Source organism: Felis catus, chromosome B1, assembly GCF_018350175.1.
Source record: "Felis catus isolate Fca126 chromosome B1, F.catus_Fca126_mat1.0, whole genome shotgun sequence".
NCBI classification, from domain to species: domain Eukaryota; kingdom Metazoa; phylum Chordata; class Mammalia; order Carnivora; family Felidae; genus Felis; species Felis catus.
The window spans coordinates 74035399-74059280 of NC_058371.1; the positions used below are offsets into that span (position 1 = coordinate 74035399).

General features: G+C 40.5%; 1 long non-coding RNA gene across 1 annotated transcript; it reads right to left on the reverse strand.

The window, feature by feature from the left end:
- Positions 1-4134: 4134 nt before the first annotated feature.
- Positions 4135-7335, reverse strand: LOC111560033. Its single transcript, XR_002741486.2, has 2 exons — positions 6130-7335; positions 4135-4945 (listed from the first exon to the last, which is right to left on the reverse strand). It is a non-coding gene; the product is annotated as an uncharacterized LOC111560033 (long non-coding RNA).
- Positions 7336-23882: the final 16547 nt, after the last annotated feature.

Here is a 23882-nt window from a genome sequence, read left to right on the forward strand (position 1 = left end):
GAACCATTTGTAGCAGGGCTGGATAAATTTCTTCTGCATAACTCGAGGAGGGGATGGGCAGCGGTAGTGAAAGACATGATTTGAAATAGGGAGGTCAAGGTGGGCCTCATTTAAGAAGATAACAACTTGAGGGGCACCTGGGTGGCTCAGTCAGTTAAGCATTCAATTTCGGCTCAGGTCATGATCTCATGGTTCATGAGTTCGAGCCCCACGTCAAGCTCTGTGCTGACAGCTCGGAGCCTGGAGCCTGCTTTGGATTCTGCGTCTCCCCTTCTCTCTGCCCCTCCCCCGTTCTCTCTCTCTCTCTCAAAAATAAACCTAAAAAAAAAAGATAACAAGTTGAGCAGGAGTCAAATTTGCAGGTATCTGGGGAAGAGCATTCCAGGCAGACTGCAGCCAAGACCTTGTGGCAGGAGAATGCCTGCAAGAGGCCAGTGTGGCTGGAGAGGGAGGGTGTGCAAGAGATCAGAGAGCAGAGCAGAGTGGGCGTCGGGCATATCAGACAGCACCTCACAAGGCTGCCGTCAATGCTGTGAAGTATACTTTTACTTCACAGAAACATGGGGAGTCATAAAGGGTTTTAAGCGCAGTGACCTGACCTGACATGAGGGTAAGGATGAAACAAACCGGGTTGGAGGCTAATGTGGTAATCTAGTCTAAAATTTATAGTGGCTTGGAACAGGTGTTGGCAGTGGATGAGCTGAGAAGTAGTCAGATTCTAGATATGTTTTATAAGTAGAGTTAACAGAGGCGCCTGGGTGTCTCAGTCAGTTAAGTGTCTGACTTCTACTAGGTCACAATCTCATGGTTCATGAGTTCGAGCCCTGTGTTGGGCTCTGTGCTGACATCTCAGAGCCTGGAGCCTGCTTTGGATTCTGTGTCTCCCTCTCTCTCTGCCCCTCCCCCACTCACATTCTGTCTCTCTCTCTTAAAAATAAATAAACATTAGTAAAAAATTTTCTCAGTAGAATTAAGATTTCCCAACATAGATTAGATATGGGAGATGAAAGGGAAAAAGGGAGCCAAGAATGACTCCAAACTTTTTGTCCTGAGCAACCAAGAAAGTAGAGTTGTCATCAACAGAGACAGCAATAAAATGAAATACCCAAGGAACCCACAAATCTGTATTTTTCCTACTTAAAAACAATATTTACTTAGCTCTTACTATTTGCCAGGCACTGTGCTAAGCATTTTATTTAAACATAATAATGATGCTGCAAGTTACGTACTAGTAACTACCATTCACAGATGGAGAATCTGAGGCTTAGAAAGATTAAGTTAGTTGCCCGCAGTCATACAGTTAGTGGGTGGAGGGCTAAAATTTGAACCTAGAAGGAGCCCCCACTCTTCTCTCAGTATCTAATACCACCACTCTACCTGGTCAGGTAATATTCTATTTACTTTCCTCTCTTAACTGAGTCCTCTCGACTTCTAAAGTGCAGGAATTCGTCACAATTATCTGGGTATGACACTGTGTTCGATTTAGAACAAGTCCTCAGTTTGTGGAAAATCAAGCCCAGGACTTATCTCAGCTAGTAGCAAGAGTACCTACATCAGAGAAATGCAAATCAAAAATCACAATGAGAGGTCACCTCACACCTGTCAGAATGGCCAATGTCAAAAAGACAAGAAATAACAAGTGTTGTCTTTTAGTTTTGTTGATTGTTTCCTTTGCAGTAAAGAAGCTTTTTATCTTGATGAGATCCCAACAGTTCATTTTTGCTTTTAATTCCCTTGCCTTTGGAGATGTGTCAAGTAAGAAATGGCTGTGGCTCAGGTCAGAGAGGTTTTTTCCTGCTTTCTCCTCTAGGGTTTTGATGGTTTCCTGTCTCACATTCAGGTCCTGCATCCATTTTGAGTTTATTTTTGTGAATGGTGTAAGAAAGTGGTCTGATTTCATTCTTCTGCACGTTGCTGTCCAGTTCTCCTAGCACCATTTGTTAAAGAGACTTTTTTTCATTGGATATTCTTTCCTGCTTTGTCAAAGATTAGTTGGCCATACTTTTGTGGGTCCGATTCTGGAGTCTCTATTCTATTCCATTGGTCTATGCGTCTGTTTTTGTGCCAATACCATACTGTCTTGATGATTACAGCTCTGTAGTAGAGGCTAAAGTCTGGGATTGTTATGCCTCCCGCTTTGGTCTTCTTCTTCAATATTACTTTGGCTATTTGGGGTCTTTTGTGGTTCCATACAAATTTTAGGATTGCTTGTCCTAGCTTCGAGAAGAATGCTGGTGCAATTTTGATTGGGATTGCGTTGAATGTGTAGATAGCTTTGGGTAGTATGGACATTTTAACAATATATATTCTTCCAATCCATGGGCACAGAATGTTTTTCCATTTCTTTGTATCTTCTTCAATTTCCTTCATAAGCTTTCTATAGCTTTCAGCATACAGATCTCTTACATCTTTGGTTAGGTTTATTCCTAGGTATTTTATGATTCTTGGTGCAATTAAAAAATAATTTTTTCAGGAAATTATTAAACAACAGAACTACCAATTAATCCAGTAACTCCACTTCTGATCCAGTATTTATCTCAAGAAAGTGAAAACACTAATTTGAAAAGATATCTGCACCCACATATTCATAGCAGCATTATTGACAATAGCCAAGATATGGAAACAGCCTAAGCATCCATTTTTTAAAAAGATTTTATTTTTTTAAGTAATTTCTACACCTAAGATGGGACTTGAACTCACAAGCCAGAGAGTTGATTGCATGCTCCATCGACTGAGACAGCCACACGCCCCCTGAGCATCCACTGATGGATGAATAGACAAAGAAGATGTGATTTTGCGCATGCGCGGCGCGCGCGCGCACACACACACACACACACACACACACACACACACACACAAACACAATGGAATAATATTCAGCCATAAAAAAAAAATTAAATCTTACTATATGAGACAACATGGATGGACCTTGACGGCATTATGCTAAGTGAAATAAGTCAAACAGAGAAAGACAAACACTGTATGATTTCACTTATACCTAGATTCTAAAAAACAAAACAAACCTCACCTCATAGCTAGAACAGATTGTTGGTTGCCGGGGGCTGAGGAAGAGCACAAAATGGGTGAAGGAGGTCAAGAGATACAGACTTCCACTTATAAAATAAATAAGTCACAGGGATGTAGTATACAGCATGAAGACTATAGTTAATAATACTGTATCGCATCTTTGAAAGTTGCTAAGAGAATAAATATTAAAAGTCTTCATCGCAAGGAAAAAATTTTTCATAACTGTGAATGGTAATGGATGGCAACTAGACTTTCTGTGCTGATCATTTTGCAATGTATGCATATACCAAATCATTATGTTGTACACCTGAAAGCAATATAACGTGAAATGTCAATTATACCTCGATTTAAAAAAAGGAACATAGGGGCACCTGGGTGGCTCAGTAGGTTAAGCGTCCAACTTCAGCTCAGGTCATGATCTCACGGTCTGTGAGTTTGAGCCCCGTGTTGGGCTCTATGCTGACAGCTCAGAGCCTGGAGCCTGCTTCAGATTCTGTGTCTCCCTCTCTCTCTGCCCCTCCCCTGCTCATGCTCTGTCTCTCTCTGTCTGAAAAATAAATAAAAACATTTAAAAATTAAAAAAAAAAAAGGGAATATAGGCCATCAACTACATCTAAATATATGTGCACATTTGAGTCAGCGTCATCAACCCTCAATGTCAAGATAAGGTGGATATTGACCTTCAGGCCAGTGTAAAGGAGATACGTGGTGTGAAATCCTGATCTCCACAAGACTATGGTTCCCCGTGAAAGGGAGTTTGTCTGGGTAGAGGCAGTTTGTACTGCTGGACCACTGGTCTAGAAAGGGCTTTCAGGACTCCCTTGGGGTAAGATGACAGTTAGCAGGATAGAGCTCCTCATATGTCACATGGTACATTTGTAGACACCCAGCAATTATGAAATGAACTGAAAAGTAGGTCATCCAATAGCTTTTTCCCAGAGGTACCTCACCCAAATAGGAAAAACTGAATAAGCAAATATCCCAAGTAAACCAATCATCAGGAAGACTACCCTGGACTTACAGGTGGCAGGTATGGGAGAAAAATGAGCAACATGTGCCCCAAGCGAAAGGTGGTGAGAAAGACACAATGAGCAGAATTTCTTGGGATTCAAGGGAAAGCACTGGAGTTTTTAATGAATTCTGTAGATTCATATCTCTGAGCAATAAGAAGTATATTTGAATAATGTCAAGAGAGGCAGGGGTAAGGAGGGAGGGGGGGTCTTTTTCTCTGATTTATTTCCAATGGAGGAAATGACCACTCCCAGAGGCTACGTTTTTCAGAAAACGCTGATTCAGAGAAGGGAAAGGCTAACACAGGCATAGCTGTCGTGTTGACCTTTTCATAGCAGCAATACCAGCTTCACACTAAGAAGCTTTATTCAGAGTCTGAAGACATTATGGAGCACCCTTCATACTCTCAGACACAGTAGGACTCGGGCTCTGCAGCCCATCTGGGTTCCATCCTGGTTCTTCTGCTCTGCATGGCTCTGGGCAAGTTTTTCAACCTCGTTGTGTCTCAGTATCTTCATCCATAAATGGGGAAAATAAGAGTGTCTATATCATTGTGTTGTAGAAAGATCAAATGAGATCATTCATTTATCAGTTTAGAACAGTGACCCGTGTATCAGAGGCACTGAAATATTAACACATATTGTTAATATTATTATTATTGCTTGGTAGTATAATACAGTCATGGCAGTCAGTAAAACTTCTTTGGTGATTACCAGGAAAAAACTGGAAGGCGCTTGCTATGATCGTCTTCTGAAAACCTTTTATTTGCCCACCATAAATAGGCAGAGCACCCTGCCGAGACTTCTAGTGCAGTACTTCCTGCAGATGTCCATTCCAGCTCACTTTCAATCAGTGAAAATCTTCATCCTTGGGTCTTCTTGATCCCTGTACTGGCTGATACCATTTACTATACACAGAAAAAAAAATTAAATTAAATTAAAATAAAATAGCCACCGTGCCTAATTACCATTTCAGTTTACATACAAGCTTGTCCTTTTGTGCTCACGCCATTCTTCCTCCCTGTAATAATCCAGCCTCCTTCTTCCCATTTGAATCTTGCCTGTCACTAAAGGGCCACTTCTAGCTCCACATCCTCCAGAAAGCCCAGCCCAACCATATTCCCAAGCCAAGTACTTCTGCTATTGTCTTTACCGTGCTATCTGTAATGACTTATTTTAGTCAAATGATATTATTCACGGGATCACTGTTGAGTTGAATCCCTCAGTAACTATTTTCCCTTAAGTTCTTACATTCTTCAATTTCTTTTTTTTCCAGGTTTTTTTTAAATTTCCTTAAGTAATCTCTATACCTAATGTGGGGCTCGAACCCATGACCCCAAAATCAAGAGCCACATGCTCTATAGACTAAGCCAGCCAGGTGCTTCCGCCCTTTATTTTCCCCCAGTTTTATTGAGACATAATTGGCATGACATTTTAGTTTCACGTGTACAGCATAATGACTTTTGTGGATACTGTGAAATGATCACAACAGTACATTTAGTTAATATCTATCACCATACTTAGTCACAGATTTTTTTTTCTTGTGATAAGAACTTTTAAGATCTACTCTCTCGGCAACTTTCAAATATATGGTACAATGTTAACTAGAGTCACCATGCTATACGTTATATCTCCAGGACTTACTCATCTTATAACTGGAAGTTTGTACCTTTTGACCACCTTCACCCACCTCTCACCCCTGCCTCTGGCAACTACTCATCTGTTCTCCAGACATTCTTCAACTTGTAATTCTTTTACTCCTCTCCTTCACCAAGAACTCACTCAAAAATAGCTACCCGGCCTGAATTCCCATAGATTTCATCACCACCATGTCCCAGGCCTGTGTTGTGCCTGTGGACCCCCTCCTTTGGTCACTACCAGAAAGTGCTTAGACTGCTCAGCGTCACAGAACCTTCAGACATTTCAAGACAGTTAATGAAAGGCATTTTGAAAGCTCCATTGTTTTGATGCTCTGACTCAAGCTTTCCCCCTGTGCTGGGCTGGCTCCTACACCCGGGTTTCGTGTGCAGACATCTCAAGGGCTGTCGGTAAACTCCTGAATGAGCTGACTCCACAAAAGTGCTTGCATTACCTCAAACTACACAGCAGTCAACTCTTAGAGAAGCAGTCCTGCGTCTGGGAGTGCCGGCCCACCTCTCCCAGTGCCAGAAGTTAGAGAATTTCTGGAAAAGACAAAACAAAACAAAACAAAACTTAGTGTCATTTCCACTTACTTGGGCCTGTTGTTGGTTTTCAGATACTTTTATAACAGGGAGAAAGGCACTGAACTTTAAAAGTGGGGGGGGGCGGGGAAGGAGGGAAGAAAAGCTCAATTTCCCCATGGGCCTCATCGTTTCTCTTCTCTCTCCATGTGATCACTCTGGGTTTCTCATCCAATCAAATGGCTCCACCTACCACACCCCAAACTCTATCTCTGGCCCCAATTCTCTTCCTTGCTTCATATTACTGGCTGCACAGAGTGACTCTCCTTGGAAATGCGTTGGTTCCTCAGACCCCAGATATTCAAGGTGGAGTTAATAATCCCTCCTTCCTCCTACCTGCTTCTTGTCTTAGGTCACCTGTCTGTTTTCTCGCACAATGCTCAAACCAAACCAGGAACTTGATGTTGGCTTCAACTCTTTCAATTCTCTCCATGGTAATATTGCTACTCTGAATGCCTTCTTCAAGGTCCATCCCTCCGCTCCCCAGTCACAGAAGGGCCAATGGTTCGTATGTCTAGCCTCCCTTTACTCCAGTTCATCTTGATGTTGCTGCCAGTGATTCCTCTAAAACACAGATTTGACCTAGTTATTTCCCTGTTTAAAAACACTGAATGGGCTCCTGCTGCCTTCAGAATACATCCTGAATTCTTAGCGGTGCCTACAGGTCCCCCCACACTCTGATTCTTGGCCACACTTCTGGCATTCCTTCTCCAATTCCTCTCCCCAAGTCACCCCAAGCTCCAGGAATGAACTAACTGTGTTTCCTGAAAATCCCACTGAATTTCCCAATCCCACATTTTTGCGATGCTGTTCTCTCTCCACATGTAACACCTAACCCTTTTCTTTTGCATTTCTACATTTCTTCTACATATTTCAGTTTGTTCTTTCAAAAGTAATTATATCAATGGTCACTCTATGCCAAGCAGGGCACAAAGCTACTCTTAAATATGTAACAGGAAACCCCTACCCTCAAGGAGTGGCAGAGTGGTAAAGCCAGATTGATAAACAGTAGATTTTATAATCACACAAGATGATAAATGCTATGAGGCCCAGTCTCTCTTACTGCTTGAACCTTCTCCAGCTCTCTCAGATAGAGTTGGTGACCTTTTTTTTTTCTTAATGTTTGTTTAATTTTGAGAGAGACAGACAGACAGACTGTGAGTGGGGGGGGGGGGGGGGCGTGGAGCAGAGAGGGAGACACAGAATCCGAAGCAGGCTCCAGGCTCCGAGCTGTCAGCACAGAGCCCAACGTGGGGCTTGAACCCACAGACCCAGAGATCATGATCTGAACCAAAGTTTGATGCTTAACCGACTGAGCCACCCAGGCGCCCTGAGTTGGTGACCTTCTTGTCTTTCCCCCATGGAAAGTTGGTCACCCTCTCATCGGTGTTTCTCTCAAGTAGACTTGATCACCCTTTTTTTTTTTTACCTTACTGGTCCTTATATCCCTTGCACCTGTTGTATCCTGTATGCCTGGCACATGTTTCAGAACCAGGTGGTACTCCTCAGGGATACTGAACTCAGACCCTACCTGTGTTTCTCCATTGAACTCAATCTAAATGGCAATAAGGTCCGGGACCAGCAGCAGTAGAAATCACCACTCAGAGCCCTCATATAAATCTAGAATAAACATCACTTCTCTAGTAAACTTTCTACAACAGTTTTATCATGACTCTTCTCCATAAAGAAGCTATCTTGGCTTCCCGTGGATGACAACAGATAAGATACCAAGTTGTTGATTCCTCTGTTTCCAGCTTGATGGTGGGGAGAGAAGGTTGCCCGAAATTGGCACGGAAGGGTCTGAATTCATTCCATCAGTTGATTCCCTTAGTTAATGAGACCCTCTTTTGAAACACAAATGTTCCCTTGGGGAATGAAGCCTATAAGCCCCTTAGACTTGGGGTATAGTATTTTATCCAAGTAATTTGAAGCACGTATAGACTACAAAGTCCTTGGTGACTGTGGCTTAAATATGCATATGACAAGGTAAGCTGACGGTTTTCCAATTCTGAGAAATTGGAAACTTCACATGAAGTGCATTTTTAAAAGGAATAATTTTAGGACAAAGTGTAGTTTTAAGGAAACAGCCTTGTTCTAGGTATGGCTATACCCATGTATAGTGTATTTGGAAGACACTGAACAATTAGGATCGTGCCCAGGAGGGGTGACAGACCTGTAAAAAATGCAGGTAGGAGCAGGCAAAAGAGCTCCCTTCCTTCCTCACTTTCCTTTCAATTAATTAATTACTTCATTGACTTCTGTTTAGGATTATGATGATATACCTTCTTTACAAGCCATTTGTAAATCATTTGGGGTTGTCACAGCCTGGATGATATGATCAAATTCAAATTCATTCAGGCTGTCATCTTCTTCACTTGGCCCACATCCTCACCTTAGATCAAACGTTACCCTCACTCTAATTTACCATACCTGCCTCTGCTTCCACTTCTGGGCTACTTAGCTTACTAGGGGGTAAAGTGTCACTTCTCTAAAACCTATCTATCCTCCATTCACTTATTCAGCCAACAAATATCCACTCTGGACCCACATTCACGGAACCATGCTGGAAGGGGGCACAAGCACCAGTGAACACCAAGATGGGCTTGACATCGACCTTGCTCTTGTTTGGGTGCCATTTCCTCCATTAAGATGTCATAAATAGTCTGGTCAACACTTTCTGAACAAAAAAGGAAATCAACCAACAGCTCAGGATATTTTAAACCCAATCACTCTGGAAAATGTAGTTTAACATTCCCATTTCTTATACCCTACTGCCATAATGTTTCAACTGTAAGGAATGAAGGAAAGAAGTGTTTTTCTTAGACTGGATGGAGTTTTAAGACTGAATATGAGGTGGCAGAGGGACAGAGGCACTGAGAATGAGAAATCACAGGAAGAGAAAGGGTGAAACTTGACAGAAACTCCTTCTCACACTAGTGACCCCGATCCAGAAACCTATTCTGGTAAACCCTCGGTGAGTTTGGTTTTATTTTAAGTTGAGTTTATAGACATTACTTTCAAAACTAAAGAGACATAAATAACCTTGGAGGGGGTTCAGAGAAGAAACACTGTGAGAACCACCATGACTAAAGTGTGGGCAAAAATACCTATTAATAGACAAAGACATTGAAATCACTTACTGAGGGAGAGCAAGCTTAAGATCAACCTAAATGCTATCTTTAGTGGATAAAAGTTCAGAAGAGGAAAAGACCAGTAAGAAAAGAAACATACTCTTTGAGTTGCTCCATTTTAGAATCTCTATTTTTATTTTTTTTAAGTTTGTTTATTTATTTTGAGACTGAGAGAGAATGTGAGCGGGGGAAGAGCAGAGAGAGAGAGAGAGAGAGAGAGAGAGAGAGTGTCCCAAGCAGGCCCAGCGCTGTCAGCACAGAGCCTGATGCGGGGCTCAAACTCATGAACCATGAGATCATGACCTGAGCCTAAATCAAGAGTCAGATGCTTAATTGACTGAGCCACCCAGGCACCCTAGAATCTCTACTTTTAAAGGCATGATCAATTTCTTATAATGTTGTTAAAGTGAAGTTGAGAAATGAAGGATTCCTAAATACTGTCTGTAGGATGTGGCTTAGACACAAAAAGTAGGTAGGAGCCTCTGCATGAAGAGCAGTGGAGGATTTTTAAAATGACATAAAGTGTACTTAATGCCACTGAACTGTACACCTAAAAATGGTCAAAATGGTAATATATTTATATTATTATATTTGAACGACACACACAAAGTCCACGGAAGAAAGCTAGAGTCAACATATTTCCAATTGCTAAATAATGTAACTTTTTAGGAAAATTCATATATCACAGCCCCCAAATACACTAACTTTCCTGCTTTTCTAAGACTGAGGTAAATCCTTAGTTTTCCTGCAAAAGGAAAGACTCTTAAAAGGAGAAATGGACGCTGTTAGAAGATAGGCCTGGGACTTGAATCCAGATGCAGAGAGATAGGACATAATGGACGGTCACTGCCTTCTCAGCTACTTCTGTGTAGAATTCAAGTTAAGGCTGGGGAGCAGCACACCAGTAAAGCTGGTTGGCTGGGACAATGTTTCTTTACATGAGGCAAAAACGTCCCAAAGAACTGAGTCCAGAAATATGAATTATTGGGGCTTCTTCATTGCCAGTTCTTCCCCTTCGAGGTCCTCTTTCCTCTACTCCCAAAGTAAGATCTTCCTTCCAGCTCTATTCATGGAAGCATCAGTGGGTAACTAACTAGTGAACCGAAATGGCAGGGAGCTAAACAGTTCCTTTCCTTGACGATCCTGATAGGGTCGAAGAAACACTGACTTGATTGCCCTGCTTGAAAATAAACATCTTTACTAGTTTCAATCTTCAGGGGAAAAAAATTAGATTAAAGCAACTCATGATGATGTCTAAGAAACATGAAAGAGTTCTCTCAGAAGGAAATACATCTAAAAATCTTTAACCATTTTTAAAGGTCTAAAAACTGTAGTGGCTACCATTTCCTTTTAGTAGTTCCCTTGCATGATTATCATGGGAATCATATCTGTGTATTGGCTGTAAGTAAATGTTCGTATTTTCTTAGGCTCCGGCTCGGCATGGCTAGCTGAGCAATGAGTTGTTGGCCATTCCCAGTGCTGCCTGGGTGCTATATTTCACAGCAGAAATATCAGAGCCTGATCTGTTTTGGAGATTATTTTCAGGGCCAGCTGGTCATTTCAAAACGCATGGTGAGGCTGGTCATGCCCTGCCATCCGCCATTAGAACAGACACCCTGCAGTGAATTAGAGAAAAAGACCTTTATGCCTTGGGGGAATAAGATCAAAAGTTACCCCTATGGTAACTTTAGAGCTGATAACGAGAATCTTATTTCAGTAAAAAGCATAGACTTTTTAAATTAAGGTTGGAGCAGAAAGGGGAAAGTCATTAATTTCTTTAACCCACCTTACCTAAAGACCAAAACCCAGCTCAACACTAGATAAAAGTGCCCAAATTTTGCATCCAGGTATGGCATTCCTATATAAGGCATTCTACTTGAAAGAGCAGAAGCATGCCTCTTCCTATTTTTGCCCCCATTTATGTTCCACCCAGAAACTCATTATGAGGGTAGAGAGCCAAGCAGAGGTTGAGGGAAAATAAAACTCAAAGGGACTAAGGACTAGCTAAGTGCTCAGTTTCCTCCACTAATGGAAAAAAATGTCTGCCTTTGGTCTCTTGTCTGTGAGACTAAAAAGAACCCATCCCAGAAACTAAGAGGGCCTTGACCAATGATACCTTGAAATCTAGCTCCAGCCTCCTTTTGCAAATGAATAAATACTAAAAATATCTTACAGTGATGGCAGGTTTAAAATATGGGGGCGCCTGGGTGGCTCAGTCGGTTGGGCGTCCGACCTCGGCTCAGGTCGTGATCTCACGGTCTGTGAGTTCGAGCCCCCCATTGGGCCCCTCTGGGCTGACCGAGCAGAGCCTGGAGCCTGGAGCCTGTTTCAGATTCTGTGTCTCACTCTCTCTCTCTGACCCTCCCCCCATTCATGCTCTGTCTCTCTCTGTTTCAAAAATAAATAAACGTTAAAAAATTTTTTTTAAATAAATAAAAAAGAAATAGGGATACATATGCTTTTTTTTTCCTTTAGAAAAAGGAGATCCTTTGTGATCATGCCTCCCACTTAAAAAGTATAGTCCCATTAAGGTTTATAAAGGAAGGAAATTCTGACACAGGCTATGACATGGACGAACATTATACTATATTGAATAAATCAGTCACAAAAGGACACTGTGTGATTGTACTTACATGTAGTACCTAGAATAACCCATTCATAGACACAGAGAGTAAAACGGTGAGATTGCCAGAGGCTACAGGAGAGGGGATGGGAGTTATTATTTAATAACTAATGTACAGAGTCTCAGTTTGGGAAGATGAAAAAAAAGTTCTGGGAATGGGTGGTGGGCAGGATGGCACAACAATGTGGGTGCCACAGGATGTACACTTAAAAATGGTCCAAATGATAAATTTTTTAAAAGTCTATTTATTTATTTTGAGAGAGAGCAAGTGAGCAAGCGAGAGCAGGGGAGGAGCAGAGAGAAGAGAGAGACGGAGAGAATCCCAAGCAGGCTCTGCGTGCTGTCAGCGCATGGCCCGCAGTGGGGCTCGAACCCACAAACAGCGAGATCATGACCTGAGCTAAACCCGAGTTGGACGCTTAATGGTGTGAGCCACCCAGGAGCCCCTCAAATGACAACTTTGATGTTATATATTATTTTGCCACAATATAATATAAAACATTAAAAAAAAAAAGGGTAGGCCCTCATGTGGTGACAGTCCTGCATGCTGGCTCTTTTCTAGATGTTCTTTCATGGTGTGATCTATGTCTGGTTCCCACAACAGTGTGAGATTCATAAAGATGGTTTCGCTCATAGCAAATGCCTTTTGAATCACTACTGGGAACATGACGGTGACTTTCTCAATCGCACCTGCAGTTTGCAAGCCGCCTCCTGCAGGCAGAGGTGCACGGTTTATTTTTACAATTGGCCTTGAGCAAGAGTTGATTAAATGCTTGGATAACATAACTTCTTGGAAGATGTTGCTTTCCTCCTACTTTCCTACCCTCTTCCATCCCTCATGAGCACCACATAAAAAGTGACAGTTTGTAACCTTTTCTTCTTCTTCTTTTTTTAAGTGTTAGCATTCAAATTGGATGGGAACTTCATTCTCTGAATGCAAACAGGACACGTTCCACTCTGGGAACATCCCTCGCTCCAAGCTGGGCAGCACCCTATTAAGGAGCTGGTATCTTATCCAGCCACAGAATCAGGCGCTAAGGTGTAAAGGGACATTTCCTGTACATCTTCCCCCTAATATGGTTGCTTCTTTAGGGGGAGAGGAGTCAGGGAGCGTGCTGGGAAATAAAGGCTTCTGGTCCCCAAGTTCCTCTTTCTGTTTCTATAATTTTCACTTCCCCTCCTATCAGAAATCCCCACATGGTGGTGCTTTCTGCTCTCCCTTCCTTGTCATTTCCCTTTCATTTATCCCCTGACACCTCTCCTGGGCTTGTCCCCATCTCCCTGCCACTGATACCTTGTCTGTCTTCATGACTTGGGGTCCACTTCCCCCAAAGTGGACCACTGGCAGTCCACACCTATACAAACACACCTCCCTGCTTTCAAGAGCACCCTTCATACTTGCAACCCTGGCCAGCTGTTCCTGGTGCTTCTTCCAGCGCAGACAGTGGGTCAGGGAGTCATGTCTGCCTTCTGCATGCTTCCATTTGCTAGCTTGTGCCACACGTCTGGGCTGGAAAGGGACATAACCCGCCCTGCGCGTGTGAAATTGTCTGCCGCTCTCGGGCTAGTCAAAGAGGAGTTTCACAGGGAAGGCTTTACCTCCCACTGTTTCTTAGAGCCACGAGTCCCCATTTCACCTCGACGGTGTCTTCTGGAAAAATAGAAATGAGTTTTTATTGGGTAAGCCTCCTCTGAAAACTAAAATGTCATCAGGCCCTTTGCTACCTGTCAGAAGTTCCAACCCTATGTAAACGTCTAAGCCCCATGTCAGCCGACCCTGTTTAAAGGACTCTGACTTGGCAGTGAGAGTGAGTCCTTTCCGTATCTTTCCATTTTAGAGTGCTGGCGTGGCTCACCCTCTTTCATTCATATCCTACTATTCCGGAATGAGTACAATTGCCTGGACATGCTAAACCGAAGTGTATTTCTGCACTTTGTCCAAGAAAAAGAAGTTTGCCCTTTGTAGTGGTTATAAATCTCAGCCCACAAACTCGTTTCTGTAAGGAATATACTTCAGTGTATTTTGTTTACTATATCAACTTGTTTCTCATTTTAAGGCCCCATTCTGCGGGATGAGAGATTTAACCTCAGCTCTTTTCGAGGCTCTCCCCTTCCTGTTTCCCAAGATTATGCCACAGCCCTGGCGTCGTACATAGTAACAAGGGCTTGTGCGTCTAGACCTTCTGTTCGTAGATGTCACCTGCTGCAAAGATGTCCACTCTGGTCCAAGGGCTCCTGGCAGCTTCAGTGCCATATTTGGGACATGGGAATCCTTGTCTATCTACACACATCAGAGCCATACCTCTCCAGGACTTGCCTTCTCCTCAGCGGTGCAACCAACAAGCAGTGTGTACATCCCTTTCATTCTTAGGACCCTCAACGTTCCCTCCCTTTCTTCTCCCACCCAGCCTGGAGGAATTTCTTTCTAATAGCAGGAAAATCTTCCCTTTGTGTCTTTGACCGAGATATTTTGACCATGCCTACTAATCCCCACCCCCGCTTGCCTTTAAACCAACAGTCTACCTACTACCAGGAACCCAGTAGCCTCTCCAGGGCTCAGGCCTCTGAACAAAAGCCAGGATTTCTGCTTTCCAGGGCTGCCACCAAAACAGCGAGCACAAGTCCCACCTGAAAAGATAAAGAGGACCCCAACTATAACTTCTGGTCACATTCTCGGCAGCAGTTTTTGAACACAAACAATGAATGGGATCATTACAAATGACTTTTATTAGATATCTGACTGATTAAATGAAACCCTTGTCTCCCCAAGGTAGTTGTCCAATCTTTGTATAACCTTGTATATGTAGAGTAAAAAGCTGCATGTCTCTAAAATTAGGTCAAGAGTTATGCAAATTCTCTCTTCTGAAGAAAATTAGCAAGACATTTATTTCTAAGTTTGTAAATAATATTTCCCCCTAGACTTTAGGGTCACTGAACAGGCTCAAACCTGTGTCTTGCTTACTAATTTTTCTAACTAAGAAAGTGAAACAAAAGTAATTACAAACATCTAACAGCGTATTAAAAGACCATTTTTACTCAGTATGCATCTAGGAGAAACATGCTGCTTCTATCCTATTCTAACTCAAAATCACTCAATTTCGTTCCGAACTCAAAATCAAGCAGACTTTTAATGATGGAGCAGGGCTATGGGTATGACAGCCTCTCACATTTCATTTATTGGTGTATTCAACTTCTCTATAAGTTGCTACTCCGGGAGCATTTAAAAATAATTTTGCTTTAAAGATAGTAATGCATATTCATCTATGAACTTGCAGTTTACTTAACACTCTATATCCATTATCTTTTTGGATCCTCATAATCACTGTAAGTGGCTGTGCCACTTAATGGTAGCTGCGGCTGACATTTGCCTACAGATAAGTATGGAGCCCAAGGGCTTACTTAATGAGGGGATTCCCAGCTAGTTCTCTGGAGATGTGCAAACGATGCCCGCCACCTACGTATTGGAATAACCATAACTCCTCAAACTTTTTTATTTTGTGGAAATCTGTGAATTGCTTTATTTTCAGTGTACTATATGCCGAGAAATAGATTCAAGTGGTTCCGAAAATGTACTAAGAAAAGGATCATAAGATGGATCAGTGTGAAAAAGAGTCATAATTTATATATATATACACATATAGTTTATATGTATTTTATATATAATTTTAATATATATCATAATCCAAATTGCAAGTAATAAAGGTATTCCTGTAATGTTGACAACTTAGAAGGTATTCAGTATCTGAGAGAACAAGCAAGAGAAAAGTGAGGCCTTAGAAACCTTGGCTTTCTATGGGAATTTCCTACCTAAGAGGAAAGATGAGGACACAAAACATGAAGGCTAGAGGCAGTTCCTGTCACAAAAATAAACAACGCACACGCACACGCACACGCACACACACTGCCAAAATGACTGTAAAAGTTCTTCCTGTCTTTTTTCCCTCCAAAATTTAAATGGCAGAGTTTTTCATTTGGCTGCATTTGAAGGGTAAATTGATGCTATCATTTGAGAAGTTACTCAAAGCAGAAACTGTGAGTCACTGTTAAAATTGTCTTGTTCCTCACCCCCACCACCCCCTCCATGCCATCCAACCAGTCATCAAGTCTTCTCTATTCAACCTGTAAAAGATGTTCAAAATCTGTCCACTTCTCACCTTCCTTGCCCTAATCCAAGCCCCCACCGCTTCTTACCCAGATTATTACAAGAAACACACCCATCTCCCCTCTCCCAGTCTTGCGGGTCCCTCTACACGTCATGACGATATTTCCCAAATGGGTCCTGCACCTACAGAGTGCACTGGACAGGCTGATGGACTGTGGGAAGAAAATCTTAGGACTTCTATTTATCTCATCCTTTAAAGTGACTGTTTTTCTGTATTTTATAATATATATAACATTTTGTGATAATAAGCACCACCTCACAGAATCTCTGGCCTTTCCTGTGTTCATCTGCCTTGCTCTGGAACACCTTATCTTTAAGACCAGGTCCCAGTTAACCATCTGTTTTTCTTTGAGGACTTTTGAGATGCGCATGGACAATTATTGTTTCACCCGGACTCCCCAGCACCCTCTGAAAAGCTTTAGTATAGCACCCGGTATGTACCTATTTCCACCAATTTCCATTTCTGTACCAAGACTGATCATCTTCAGGACTTGGACCTTGTCGTTCATTTTAGTGAATGGTATAAAGGAGGCATTTCGTAAGTGACTGGAGATCTCTGGTGTTCAACGGATGTATTTTGTAGAAAAAAAGAATCAGCTTGCTTAATTTCACAATTCTCAAAAAGTTACAACTACCCCTTAGAACAAGGCAAACACTCTGGGTATCTTCATAACAATTTTTGAGATGTATTAAATGCCAATAGCTTACCCTTCTGGAGAACTGGCTTGCTTACAGGGGTGGAAAGAGAGTTAACACTCTGCCTAGTTCTGCTTTTTTTCTTCTCCCTCTTAGAGACACAAAAATAAAAGAGATGGTGAATAACTCAGGGACTGAGTGTAAGCCTGGGATAACAGCAAAGAGTACCTGAAAGTTACATACACAAGGATAGAAGAAAGAGAAGAAAAAGGCAAGAAAAGACACACCTAATGCTCTTTGTGGCAATTACACAAAAATGGAAACATAAGAGAGAGAAAATGCTTTCATTGGGACTTAGGACAAGATGAATTTAAAACAGGGCAAGTAATTGGTTTTTTGTTAGAACAGCAACCTCACACAGATCATTTATGCTCCTATCTCTTCCTCCCTGAACGACTTTATCCCAAATTCAATTTAGTTGATCCATATACTATCTACCAGATTCTACACACAGGAGATTCTTAATCTTAGTCCCTGGGCTGTTTAACTTTTAAGCTTGGATCCTAATAAGGGTTCGACTTGCTCACTTCGGTACGAAGGACTGCTGTGGAACAGTTACCATACTTGGGCAGAGAAGCCACCAGAGGGAAAGGGGGAGGGGCACTTGCTTCAGCACAGCAGTTATATAACCACAAGGGGAGTGCTTGCAAAGGGAAAGGCTCTTTCTACCTTCCTTAAAAATATTAAATCCTAAAAATGTGTAAAAGACACCCAACACGCATATTTGAGTTGCTGGAGTTAGTGACTTAAATGCAATGAAGACCCAGAATCTCAATTCAATTTGATGGGTTTATGTAGCTGCTATTTCAAATAACTTAAGACACTTGGTGTCCTCAAGAAACGATCATAAAAACATGTGCAGTGTGTTTCAGTAATAGCAGAATAAATGTCATTTCCTTTTTCATTGACAAGGAGTTAGGAATGTTGACCTACAGACAGTCCCCAAACAAGTTGCATTCCAATAGCCCATTTCTAAGTCAGCTGTTAGACCCTTGGAACATAGTTTCCCATAGAAACAATTTTAGATGGTGTGGTTTAGATTTCCAGATATGGCCAAAGAAGCCCATCTGCCGATAAGTAGTTCCACTAAAGACCCTCACCGCCATGTATAACAATGCTTTTTTATAAGAAATTGTTTCCTGACTTCCTACTTGGGATTCCTGTAACTCATGTTCCCTTGTCCTGGAAAGAGTGGAGGATGCCCTAAATGTACAGCCTGGTTGGGAGGTGGTGGTGGTATGGAGGCGGAGGGCTGAGAGGGAATGCAGGGCAAAGCAGGCTTCTCCAGCAGCAACAGCCAGGACTTCAAGGATGGAGTGAGGTCTGATGCAGTCTGGGCCTGGGAAGGCAGTGCATCTGTGACAGTGACCTCTGTCATTATATTTGAATTGAGGAGTTATGTTATTTATTATCGTAGCAAGAACGTCCCAAATGTTCAAGATGATACAACTACCTTCTATTAAGGTACTCTGTGCTACAGCACAGTGTTGATTTCTGTGTCTACATTATTTTGCGTAATTCTACAAACTCAGTATCTGTGAGGTCAATTATTTTATCTGCATTTAAGAAAGAGGGCTCAGAGGCTTGGGGATATTAAGTAACTTCCTAAATTCATCCAGTTAGAGCCAGTACTTGAACCCAAGCTTCTCTGACTCTAAATCCCCTATTCCATACTGTGGCCCAAGGACCTAAGGAATACTTCTAACAGCTTATTAGTTTTTCATTGAACAGTTTAGTTTAATGAAGGCAGTAACTATCCCCCTCAATGAATGGACCCAACTAATGGACTAAAAAAATATGAAGTGTTTCCTATGTGGATAATGTAAGGAGGCGTGTGCTGGAAATCTAGGGGCTACGAGCAGACATCCAAATACGAACATTTAGGTAGCTTTCCAGAGCAAAAGAAGGCCCGTGCCACAGGAACTGACATACCTTAACTCATTATAAAGAGGCTTTTGAGAGGTCACTGTGAGCTGGAAGTCTCAGAAGGCTCCTGAAGGATGCTGGACCTTGAAGCAATGGGTTTAGACAGAGGGCATGCCTGATGAAGGGCTCAGATGAGCCAAGTTTGCATACTGATGATCGAGACAAAACGAACTCAATTTGCTTTCTGTTACAGAGAAGTGGAAAGTAAGATTAGAAAAGCTGGTGTCAGTCGGTGCAGAGACTTCTAGGATTTCTTTTTTTTTTAAATATGGAATTTATTGTCAAATTGGTTTCCGTACAACACCCAGTGCTCATCCCAAAAGGTGCGTCCTCAATACCCATCACCCACCCTCCCCTCCCTCCCACCCCCCATCAACCCTCAGTTTGTTCTCAGTTTTTTTTCCTTTGCAATGTATTTAATATTTCTCCTTTCATTATCATTTTTTTTCAATATATGAAATTTATTGTCAAATTGGTTTCCGTACAACACCCAGTGCTCATCCCAAAAGGTGCCCTCCCCAATACCCATCACCCACTCTCTTCTCCTTCCCACCCCCCATCAACCCTCAGTTTGTTCTCAGTTTTTAAGTGTCTCTTATGCTTTGGCTCCCTCCCTCTCTAACCTCTTTTTTTTCATTCCCCTCCCCCATGGGTTTCTGTTAAGTTTCTCAGGATCCACATAAGAGTGAAAACATATGGTATCTGTCTTTCTCTGTATGACTTATTTCACTTAACATAACACTTATTACAATTTAACTTTTTGAACAAGTAGTATATAGTTCATAAGTAAAATTCATAAACAGGAACAGAGGAAAAATCTCTACCTCTCACAGAAGTAACCATAAATTTCCTATGAATCCCTTCAGATATTTTTGTGCATATACAAGCAATTATAAATATATATTGTTTCCCCTATGTTAAAAGTTAGCATATGACCTGTAAACTTTGAATAGCAATTACATATATTTACATACACAGATGTATTCTTACTATTTAAAATGATTATGTTTACTTATTAAAGTATAATGGTGTTTCCTAGGGTGGATTTATTAAACAAATACCAAGAATTGGGATCCAGAAAAGGGACAGTGATATCCAGAGGTGGACTAACCCAGAGTCAACTTTATATGTATGGATCTAAACCCCAAAAGTGTGGCTTTAGGCTGGTGAGGTGGGTGCTCCTTTTTAGGGTTACCATAACACCCCGTACGCTCCTCTCCTTGGCTTTCTTCACAGTTTTCTAATTACCTGTTTATGTGTTTACTTCACTCACTTGATTAGAATTCTCTGAGGCAAAGACTAAAGAACTCATTTATCCTTATATCATCAATATGTAATATAATACCGGGCAAATAAGAGATTTTTAAAATAAGTGTTCAAATGAGTTAACGAGTGGAGAATAGATATGTTGAATGAATGTGAAAAACATGTTCAAGGAATGGCTTAAACACCTTAGCTAACCCCTAGGGTATCAGAATGTAAGGAGACAGAATGGTACTTTATTCCCTCTGGTAATACCATTTGATGAAACACTGGGAGATGTGTTAGGGAAGATCAGGCAGTGGAGAAAAAGAGGGAAGAGATTAAGGGGGAGGGGAAGAGGAAACATAAAGGAAGGTCTCTGAACAACCAGAAAGAAGTTGGATCATGGGGAACAGCAGAGAGGTTGGCCTAAACAGGAAGTATGGGTGTGAAAATAACTGGAGGTAGGACGGTTAGAGAGTTGAAATTATGCCTGAAGGGTTCAAATTTAAAAAAAAAATTTTTTTTTAATAGAGAAAATTGAGGAACGAACGTAAGGCTGAGCAGAGGGCCTGGGTGGCAAATGTGAGAAATACTTGTAGGGACTGATTGGAAAGGCTGACTAAAAGTAACAGCTGCCTCCTGGAATAAGGCCAATTATAACTGCAAGTAAAAGCATTGATAAGCAATGCTCAGAGTCCACTGGGGGCAGGAGATTGTGACGTTGCAATTCTTTTGTGTCAAATTCTATGTGAGGTTCTTTGGGCCTATAGGAATGAAAAATCAACATGCTGTCAAGGAGCTTTTGTTCAGTGCAGAGAAGGCCATCCGACCCTTCAAAACACATTTGTTTCTAACATTACCACCTTACTTTTCAAACGATCTTATTATAACATTGCAATATAACATGGCTGTCACTGCTTCTATTCTGTTCGCATATAAGAAAAGTTAATAAGCAATCTCTTAGACACTTTCAGTTACGGTTATGCAAAATAATTTTGATATCCAGGTACTTTATTCCCCGAGGCTGTGCTACGCCAAATGCTGACACTGTTCCAAAAGAAGAAGTTATCTTTCTGGATCCATTAAGGGAATCGTTATCACTAAAGAATGTTTTTATCTGTTCAAACAAACAAGCAAACAGGCCATTTCAATCCCTGTAGATACAAACCGATTTTATTAGGGTACTTAAATGCAAAAATACTTGTTCCAGGTGACCTAAGAATCAAACCAAATCTGCTCGGACGGAAACTTGCTAAGCAAGTTAAACTCAGTCAGGTGTAGGTCCCCAGAGCGCACATAACACAGGAAACACATATAAGCAAGAAGTACATTTACTTAAACACGGTAACAACCACAACTGGACAGAAAAAAACTACACATCTGTTCAATTTAAATGTGTAAAAAGTTCCCATAGTTACTTTTCAAAATGTTATGAGAAACATGATGCCTTCCAAGTTGAGGCTTGCAAAATAACTCACCCTGTCTGTATCAAATCCAGTCTCCAAATTGGTAAGTTACATTTTAGAAGGTTGTTTACAAAGCATTTAGGCTTTAACTTTTAAAAGCCAATCTCTAACCTAAAGACATGTGAACAGTAATTACAAATTATCTTTTTTATTAATAGGTTCCAGCTAAAAGGCAGTGTTTTTAACAAATCTGTTTTTGATAATAGATTCCCAGCTCATTTTATACAGATCTGTTTTAAAAAAATTACGTGGAGTTCACTTCTAAAACCCCATGGAAAAAGCAGTTCAAAAAGTCCTCAAAACCATTACCATTCCTCTTCTTTCTAGAAAATTCAGCTTTGCCTTATATTTCTTTCTTTTTAAAGGATCAGTTCTTCATGACTAGGGACTCTTCTTTCTTTTTCTCTCTCTCTCTTTCCTTCTTTTTCTTTTTTTCTTTTTCTTTTTTTTTTTTTTTTTTTTTTGTCAAGGAATTCATCCTCAAAACTCCCACAAATGGGCAAATAGATATGTTTGGAAATGTTCTTTGAAAATAGTCTGAAAGAGCTTGAAACTGAAAATAGACCAAATATCCATCCATTTTAGTATAGCTTTATAAAAAATACTACAGAGCAAGTAAAAGAAACTTTTTGAACAAAACAAACTTCACAAACTTTTAAATGAAAAACAAAAGTGCTGATCTACATGTACAGAATGATCTAATTTTTGTCTTTATTCTTGTTTACAATTATACTTGACTATCTTTAGAGACCAGAGCGTCCCAATGTTACCTAAATTGTTTCAGAGCAAACAGAATGAAGGAAAACTTCCACATATTTTTTAAGAAGCAAGTAAACATTTATATCCAAATCTGTAAAGATAGCACATAAAGAAAAAATTATAGATCAGTATCACATAAATATTTATGCAAAAATTCTAAATAAAATGTTAAAAAATAGACTAACATCACATTAAGAAAATAATTCACCATAACCAAGTATGTTTTATGCCAGGAATGTATGAATGCTTGAGCATTGGAAAATATATTAATATCATTCACCTTATAAATAACCTAAAAGAGAAACATTACATGCTTATATCCATAGATGGGGGAAAGGCCTTTGACAAATTCAACAACCTTTCCTTATACAAATATTTGAGAAAATAGGATTAGATGAATACTTAACATTATATATTCTAAGAATCCAGCATTTTAATTAATGCAGAAATACAAACAGCATCCCTAGTAACATCAGAAACAAAAAAAAGATGCTCTCGATGTCCACCACAGTTTTATAATTAGCCAATGCAATTAGATAAAACAAGTAGATGCATAAGAATTAGGAAAGAAGAATCAAAACTATGTCTATTTGAAGATGGTATGATAGGATACCTGGAAAACTTCAGAGAATTAATTATAAACAAATTCAAAAAAGAAAGCAAGACAGCAGGATGTAAAATTACAGTTGACCCTTGACAACATGGGTTTGATCTGCTTGGGTCCACTTATACATGGATGTTTTTTGATAAACATTACAGTACTATAAATGCAATTTTTCTTCCTTATGATATTCTTGGTAACATTTTCTTTTTCTGTAGCTTACTTTATTGAAAGAATGCAGTAAATACATATGGCATACAAAATGCATTAATCAACTGTTTACATTATTTATTGGTAAGTTTTCCAGGCAACAGGAGGCTATTAGTGGTTAAGTTTTGGGGAGTCAAAGTTACATGTGGATTTTTGACTCTGTGGGCGATAGGCATCCCTAACCTCCATGTTATTCAAGGATCAACTGTAATATGCAAAATCAAGGCCTTCAGATACATAAATAATAACCAGTTAGAAAATAAGATGGAAGAGAAGACTCTATTTACAATGGTAACAGAAAGGATAAAATATTTGAGAATACACTTAAGAACTTCAACAAAAAGATAGAAAATATTTTAAAAAAACTAGTAAGAGCTGAAGAATACAATAACTGAAATGAAAAATACACTAGAGGGAGTCAACAGCAGATTAGAGGATACAGAACAGATCAGTGACCTGGAAGACAGGGTAATGGAAAGCAACCAAGCTGAAGAGCAAAAAGAAGAAAGAGTAATAAAAAATGAGAACAGGTTAAGAGAACTCTGAAACATCATCAAGCATAATAACATTTGCATGATACGGATCCCAGACGAAGAAGAGAAGGGGGAAGAAAACTTATCTGAAAAAATACTAGCTGAAAACTCCCATAACGTGGGGAAGGAAACAGACACTTAGATTCAGGAAGCACAGAGAGACCCTAACAAGTTGAATTCAAGGAGGCCCACAAGACATATAATAATTAAAGTGGCAAAAAGTAATGATAAAGTATCTTAAAAGCAGCAAAAAAAAAAAAAAAGAAAAAAA